Below are 8,674 nucleotides of genomic sequence, written 5' to 3' on the forward strand. Positions count from 1 at the left end.
TGCAACCTGATGGAGGTCTGTATAGATGGACTAATACAACAAGTCCCACACACAGCTAGAAGCCCAATATTTTTTCAGAGGTAGATGCAGAAAAAAATATATTCAGTTTGCAACCTGATGGAGGTCTGTATAGATGGATTAATAGAACAAGTCCCACACACAGCTAGAAGCCCAATATTTTGTCAGAGGTAGATGCAGAAAAAAATTATATTCAGTTTGCAACCTTATGGAGGTCAGTATAGATGGACTAATAGAACAAGTCCCACACACAGCTAGAAGGCCAAATATTTTTTCAGAGGTAGATGCAGAAAAAAATTATATTCAGTTTGCAACCTTATGGAGGTCAGTATAGATGGACTAATAGAACAAGTCCCACACACAGCTAGAAGGCCAAATATTTTTTCAGAGGTAGATGCAGAAAAAAATTATATTCAGTTTGCAACCTTATGGAGGTCAGTATAGATGGACTAATAGAACAAGTCCCACACACAGCTAGAAGGCCAAATATTTTTTCAGAGGTAGATGCAGAAAAAAATTATATTCAGTTTGCAACCTTATGGAGGTCAGTATAGATGGACTAATAGAACAAGTCCCACACACAGCTAGAAGGCCAAATATTTTTTCAGAGGTAGATGCAGAAAAAAATTATATTCAGTTTGCAACCTTATGGAGGTCAGTATAGATGGACTAATAGAACAAGTCCCACACACAGCTAGAAGGCCAAATATTTTTTCAGAGGTAGATGCAGAAAAATATTATATTCAGTTTGCAACCTTATGGAGGTCAGTATAGATGGACTAATAGAACAAGTCCCACACACAGCTAGAAGGCCAAATATTTTTTCAGAGGTAGATGCAGAAAAAAATTATATTCAGTTTGCAACCTTATGGAGGTCAGTATAGATGGACTAATAGAACAAGTCCCACACACAGCTAGAAGGCCAAATATTTTTTCAGAGGTAGATGCAGAAAAAAATTATATTCAGTTTGCAACCTTATGGAGGTCAGTATAGATGGACTAATAGAACAAGTCCCACACACAGCTAGAAGGCCAAATATTTTTTCAGAGGTAGATGCAGAAAAAAATTATATTCAGTTTGCAACCTTATGGAGGTCAGTATAGATGGACTAATAGAACAAGTCCCACACACAGCTAGAAGGCCAAATATTTTTTCAGAGGTAGATGCAGAAAAAAATTATATTCAGTTTGCAACCTTATGGAGGTCAGTATAGATGGACTAATAGAACAAGTCCCACACACAGCTAGAAGGCCAAATATTTTTTCAGAGGTAGATGCAGAAAAAAATTATATTCAGTTTGCAACCTTGTGGAGGTGAGTATAGATGGACTAATAGAACAAGTCCCACACACAGCTAGAAGGCCAAATATTTTTTCAGAGGTAGATGCAGAAAAAAATTATATTCAGTTTGCAACCTTATGGAGGTCAGTATAGATGGACTAATAGAACAAGTCCCACACACAGCTAGAAGGCCAAATATTTTTTCAGAGGTAGATGCAGAAAAAAATATATGCAGTTTGCAACCTGATGGAGGTCAGTATAGATGGACTAGTACAACAAGTCCCACACACAGCTAGAAGCCCAATATTTTTTCAGAGCTAGATGCAGAAAAAAATTATATTCAATTTGCAACCTGATGGAGGTCAGTATAGATGGACTAATAGAATGATGCTATGCCCAAAAGATTTTACTTCACTAGGTGCAGTAAAAAATTTAGTATTCTATACACAGGTGGTATATCTTGCAACACAGATAGGCTACTCCACTGACTAACACACTCTGCAATAGGCCAAAAAGGATTAGCTTTGCTAGATTCAGCCAAATGCTGTGAAAAAAACTTGCACAGCACTGGCACAGACCTGCCTGGCAAAAACTGATAGGAACTGATGTAACCTAGTCCTGAAAAGGACTCCAATTACAATTAGTCTTTACTCCCACAATCTATCTATTTAAGAGCACAGACCTGCCTGATAAAAGTCGTAGGAAATGCTGTAACCTAGTCCTTAAAAGGACTGCAATCACAACTATTCCCTACTCCCAAGCTATCTGTAGATTTGTGCGAAAATTGGCTTGAAATTAACAAGGTATAGCGCACACAGCAACAGCGGTGCCGTCTAACACGCAGCTGCAGCAGTGAGAAAATGGTGGCGACGGGGAAAATAGCTTGGTCTTATAGGGCAAGGACATGTGACATACACTGCCAATGACACATGCCCTTGCTTGTGTGAAAAAAAGCACTTCACTCCGTGTGTGCGCTGCTGATAGGCTGACAGATTGCACCTCCCCACTGCAAATGCGGGAAAGAGAAAAAAAAATGGAGATCTTCATTGTTCCTGCAGAGATCCATCCCCTGCCCCTCCCCCCACCCCGCTGTACACTCAAACTGCATATTAACATTAATTTTCATCATTACTGAGAAAAAATCCAGTTATGATTTTGGTGCACGAACAGTTATCGAACATAACCTCGAACAGCCGAATTTTTCTCAAATTGTTCGTGTTCGCCGAACGGCTCGAACACCGCCTAAAACAGCTCGAATTTGAGATTGGCAAACAGTTTGAGTAGAACAACGCTCATCTCTATTAACAAGACGGTTTTAATGCCCCTTACAAGACCCATGCAGTACAGCATATTAAAAACATTATTCCCATCATTGGGGAGTGGGTCTCCCATTGTCTTTGCCTATGCCTTCCAAGCAAAAGCTGCTAAAAATTAGGACGGAGGAACTGGCAATACTGGCAACACGGACCATGGTCACCCTGGTGGTATAGTGGTGGTGGAGGCTGAGGATAAGGAGAAGAGCAAAAAACAGCCAAAATGAGGAAGCGCATACCCATGTGTGGGTGTGAAGCGGTGCATGGGAATACACCTCCCGAAATAACACAGTGGATTTGACTTTATGTTACTCTGCAGTCATTTGGTGGTGATGAGAAATCTGGCCCAATCCAGCCCTTGTTCATTTTGATAAGGGTCAGCTTGTCAGCATTGTCAGTTGACAGGCGAATGCGCTTATCAGTTATAATTCCTCCAGCAGCACTAAAAACACGCTCCGATAACACACTAGCGGCAAGGCAGGCCAGGACCTCCAAGGCGTACAGAGCGAGTTCATTCCACGTTTCCAGCTTGGATACCCAATAATTAAAAGGCACAGAGGAATCACGGAGAACGCTGGTACGGTCGGCAAGATACTCCCTCACCATCTTTTGAAACTTTCCACTCCTTGTGAGAGTACCCCGTGCCTCAGGGCATGTAAGCTGGGCGGGACTCAGAAAACTGTCCCAGAATGTTGACAGTGCTCCCCTGCCTCTGCTGGATTGGAGTTGGGTCTCTCTTTCCTGCACGCCTTGGTTGGGCAGCGAACTGTGACCTCTTCCACTAGCGTGTTCAGATGGGAATTTTTTTTAACAGTTCTGCAGCAAGGGCCTACTGGTACTGCCCCATTTTTGTAGACCTCTCCACCTCAGGAATAAGAGAGTGAAAGTTCTCCTTGTAGCGGGGATATAAAAGTGTCATCAACCAGTAATGACTGTTATCCAACATTATGACAACGCGAGGGTCACAGTTAAAGCAGCGTAACTTAAAGTCAGCCATGCGTGCCAGACTGGTAATGGGCAAGACTTCCGTGTCCTCACCAAGATGTTGACTTTCCATGCTCTCCTCCTCCTCCTCCCCCTTGTCCTCAGGCCACCCACGCTTAACCGACGGTATGACAGTTGTACAGGTACTACCGTCTACAGCGCATGATACCAGCTCCTGTTCTTCCTCCTCCTCCTCTTCCTCATTGTCCCAAAGTGCACGTTGGGATGAGATGAGGCTGGGCTGTGTGTAATCGCCCGCTACGGCTTCTTGATCCATCTCATCATACTCTCGCTGCAATGCCTCCTCTTTAATTCTCTGCAGAGAGCGTTGCAAAAGACAGACAAGTGGGATGCTGACGCTAATGATGGCGTCATCGCCACTCATCATCTTGGTGGACTCCTCAAAGTTTGACAGGATGGTACATATGTCAGACATCCAGGTCGACTCCTGAGGTCTTATGTGTGGAGTCTGACCTGAATATGGACGGCCTTGTTGCAGCTGGTACTCCACAACTGCTCTATTCTGCTCACAAATCCTTTGCAACATGTGGAGGGTAGAGTTCCAAAGTGTGGGGACATCACACACAAGTCGGTGTGCTGGAAGCTGCAAACGCTGCTGTTACACATCAAAGGAAGCGGAAGCTGTAGCCGACTTCTGAAAATGAGCTGACAGGCGGCGTACTTTGACGAGCAGATCTGGCAACTCGAGGTACGATTTAAGAAACCGCTGAACCACGAGGTTAAGCACATGAGCCAGGCATGGTACGTGTGTGATCTCGCCTCGCATCAGAGCCGCCACCAGGTTACAGCCATTGTCACACACAACCATGCCTGGATATAGGTTCAGCAGTCTCAGCCACAGATCTGCCTGCTATTTCACAGCTGTCCACAACTCACAAGCAGTGTGAAGTTTATCACCTAAGCTTATGAGTTTCAGCACAGCCTGTTGCCGCTTGGCTGAGGCAGTACTGCAGTGCTTCCAGCTTGTAACTGATGTGGTGATACCTGAGATGGAGGCTGAACATGAGGAGGAGGAGGATGATGCGCAGGAGCTGTACACTGTGGGGGCAACTCTGACTGACATAGGGCCCGCAATCCTCGGTGTGGGGAGGATGTGTTCCGTCCCAAGGTCCGACTGGGTTCCAGCTTTCACTATGTTTGCCCAGTGTGCCATCAGGGAGATGTACCGTCCTTGGCCACAAGCACTCGTCCACGTGTCCGTTGTCAGGTGGACTCTCCCTGTTACTGCATTGTTGAGGGCACGGCAGATGTTTTGGGATACGTGCTTGTGTAGTGCAGGGATGGCACACCAGACAAAATAGTGTCGGCTGGGGCCCAAGTACCGAGGGACAGCCACCGCCATAAGGTTGCGGAAGGATTCCATCTCCACCAGCCTAAAAGGCAGCATTTCCAATGAAAGCAGTCGTGAAATGTGCAAATTTAGGACTGTGGCCTGTGGGGCGTTGGCTGTGAATTTACGCTTTCATTCAAAGGTCTGGGATATGGACAATTGAACGCTGTGATGGGACGTGGATGTAGACATTGATGCTGTTTCTTGAGAAACTGCCATAACAAGTGAATACTGAGAGGAGGGGCCATCGTTGCATGCAGTATGGACACGGGATTGACTTGCACGCAGTGGTGACACCCGCTGACACTGGTCGTGGACCCTGGGGTTCGCCCCACAAAGTCGGGTGCTTTGCTGACATGTGCCTGATCATGCTGGTGGTGGTCAGGCTGGTAGTTTTGTCACCCCTGCTGATGCTGGCCTGGCAGGTGGTACAAATGGCCTTTTTGGGCTTATCAGCAGAGTCTTTAAAAAAATTCCAGACTCTGGAAAACCTACCGGTTGTACTGGCAACGTCCCTCGTGTTGGTGTGACGGGGAATGGTTGCCCGTAGTGTTGAGCGAGCACTAAAATGCTCGGGTGCTCGAAGCTCGGGCCGAGCTCGCCGTGATACTCGGGTGCTCGACCCGAGCAATGAGCCCAATGTTAGTCTATGGGAGAGCGAAGCATTTTTGCGGACAGCATACGCATCGCCCCAGGAAGCATTTCTGACCCCCAGGTCACTGCTGTTAACAACGTGGTCAGAGGTATTAAGCCACTTTTACTGGCTCACAAGAAAACGTTCAAAAACAAAACTGAAAGTGCTTTCCTTTGAAATATGTTAAGGAACTTCCTTTCCAGGGTAAAGACTTGTGTATGAGGTAAAATAAATAACCAAAAACAAAAATACTCCTCCACACCTTAGGCTATGTTCACAAGTAGCATGCGTTGTTGAACTTTTGTATTGCTTTCAACCGTAACAAATGCATTCACTGGAAAATGTCATTTTAACATTTTACAATCTTATCTGGCCATGTGCTGTGTGACACATGCATACAGTGCTGAAAAGACATGGGAACAGCATGGGGAAGACCCCTGGAAGCATCTCTGACACCCAGGTCACTGCCTAAAAGTGTGCCCATCAGAAGTGATCCTTGCCGCATCAGAAGATGCAGACTTGCAACTATCCCCGTGCAAGTCCTTGTCCCAGAGCAGTGTTCAATTGTACCTCCCCCATTCCTTGCAATGCAAGCGCAAATATGCATCCTGCCACCCACCCACCCCCAGTCTGCAATACCATACCGCTAGCTTGCACTTGAAATGGGGCCTTTTAGTTTGGAGGAGGCCGAAGCTGGCCACTCCCTCATGGCTGCTTTGGCAGCGAGGTATCCATACTCAGTCCCCAGCTGCTTAGCGGCTGGGTGTCCACGTTCGGTCCCCAGCCGCCAGGGGGCGGCTGGGTGTCCATACTCGGTCCTCAGCCGCCTGCGGCCGGGTGTCTACACACGGTCCCCAGGCGCCTGGGGGCGGCGGGTGTCCATAAACTGTCCCCAGCCGCCCCTATTTCTCCATGGAACATCCCCCCACACTTTTCTTAACCCGACCTGCTTTAGGGCTGCATTGGACGAGCCTACCAGAGAACCAGTCTCCTCCGGTGGGCCCTGGCTTTTCCATCAGGGAGTTGAGAGTGCCAATGTGAGGAGCATGATGATGATGATAGAAGTTAGCATCTGCTTTGTTTTCTTGGAATGCAAGCGTAAGTGTGCAACCTGCCACCCCCCCAGGCTGCAATACCATACTGCTAGTTTGCACTTGAAATGGGTCCTTTTAGTTTTGAGGAGGCTGAAGCTGGCCACTACCTCATGGTTGCTTCAGCAGCGAGGTATCCATACTCAGTCCCCAGCCGCCCCGTGGCCAGGTGTCCACACACGCTCCCCAGCCGCCTGGGGGCGGCCGGGTGTCCATAAACAGTCCCCAGCCACCCCTATTTGAAGGACAGCCTAACCACAAACACGTAGACAAGTGAATGTGGCCAGGGATGGTCCATCTCACGCCTTCACACTGGGTTAATATTGTGGAAGCCGGGACACAGTTGGACACTGGGATGCAACACGTCCTCCAGACATAGAGGATTGCGGGTCCTGGGTCAATCAGGCTTCAACACAAAGTTCAAAAGGTAGACAGCAGCAGTGGTCGGCCTCCTACACAACGAATAAATTATTCATGATTATGAGGCCATCCATCTCCTTAGCTTTCTGTTCCTTGGAATGCAAGCGCATGTATGTAGTAGCGGCTAGGCCTGAGGTGATCAGCGTTTTGGCGCATATCCTACCTCCTCCGAGGATTGCTGGATGTTTTCCTGCTACTATCCCAGTTTTATGACTCCCATTAAAACAAAGCTTCAGGTGATGAATGATGGATGAGGTGGTGGCAAAGGAGAAAGAGCAGGAGGAACCGGGACCATTCACATCAATATCAGGCCAGTCAACCACACATGTCTTGTAGTATATGTTTCTGTACCAAAAGGAGCGGTTCGGCTACACAGTTATAGGGCATACAGTGAGTGCAATGCCTACCAAAAATTTTGAGGCACTCAAATACCCCTTGGAAGTGACATGGAGGTCAGAGGGCCTTAATTAAACTGTTTTTTCCATTTATAGCAACTGGGTCTCCTGTACACTGTTGGCCTAAGCAGTGAATGGAAGGCTTTCCAAAAATTATGAGGAAATGCAATGGCCCTTGAAACAGACGTGGATTACAGCATACTAAAAACTTCTAACCATTATTGGGGAGTGGGTCTCCCTTAGTGTTCGCCTATGCATTGAAAAGGAAAAGCTGACTAAAATTAGGAGGAAATGCAATGCCCGTTGGAAGAGTTATGGAGGTTAGAGTTAATTAAAAACAACATTTCAATGCCCCTTGGAAGAGCTGTGGAGTTCAGAATGGTTTAACAAGACGTTTTAAATGCCCCTTGGAAGAGACGTGGAGGTCACTATAGCTTAAAAAGATGGTTTTAATGCCCCTGGGAAGAGCGGTGGAGGTCGCAGTAGCTTAACAAGACTGTTTTAATGCCCCTCGGAAAAGTGGTGGAGGTCGCAGTAGCTTAACAAGACGGTTTAAATGCCCCTTGGAAGAGACGTGGAGGTCGCAGTAGCTTAAAAAGACGGTTTTAATGTCCCTTGGAAAAGTGGTGGAGGTCTCAGTTGCTTAACAAAACGGTTTAAATGCCCCTTGGAAGAGATTTGGAGGTCGCAGTAGCTTAACAAGACGGTTTTAATGCCCCTTGGAAGAGACGTGGAGGTCGCAGTAGCTTAAAAGACGATTTTAATGCCCCTTGGAATAGACGTGGAGGTCACAGTGGAATAAAAAGACGATATCAATGCCCCTTGAAAATGAGGTGGAGGTCACAGTAGCTTAAGAAGATGGTTTTAATACCCCTTGGAAGAGCGGTGGAGGTCGCAGTAGCTTAACAAGATGGTTTAAATGTCCCTTGGAAGAGACGTGGAGGTCGGAATAGCTTAAAAAGACGGTTTTAATGCCCCTGGGAAAAGTTGTGGAGGTCGCAGTAGCTTAACAAGACGGTTTTAATGCCCCTTGGAGAAGTGGTGGAGGTCACAGTAGGTTAAAAAGACGATTTTAATGCCCCTTGGAAGAGACGTGGATGTCACAGTAGCTTAACAAGACGGTTTTAATGCCCCTTGTAAGAGACATGGAGGTTGCAGTAGCTTAAAAAGACGGTTTTAATGCCCCT

Source organism: Phyllobates terribilis, unplaced genomic scaffold, assembly GCF_046119375.1.
Source record: "Phyllobates terribilis strain yellow unplaced genomic scaffold, ASM4611937v1 Scaffold_402__1_contigs__length_1722832, whole genome shotgun sequence".
NCBI classification, from domain to species: Eukaryota; Metazoa; Chordata; class Amphibia; order Anura; family Dendrobatidae; genus Phyllobates; species Phyllobates terribilis.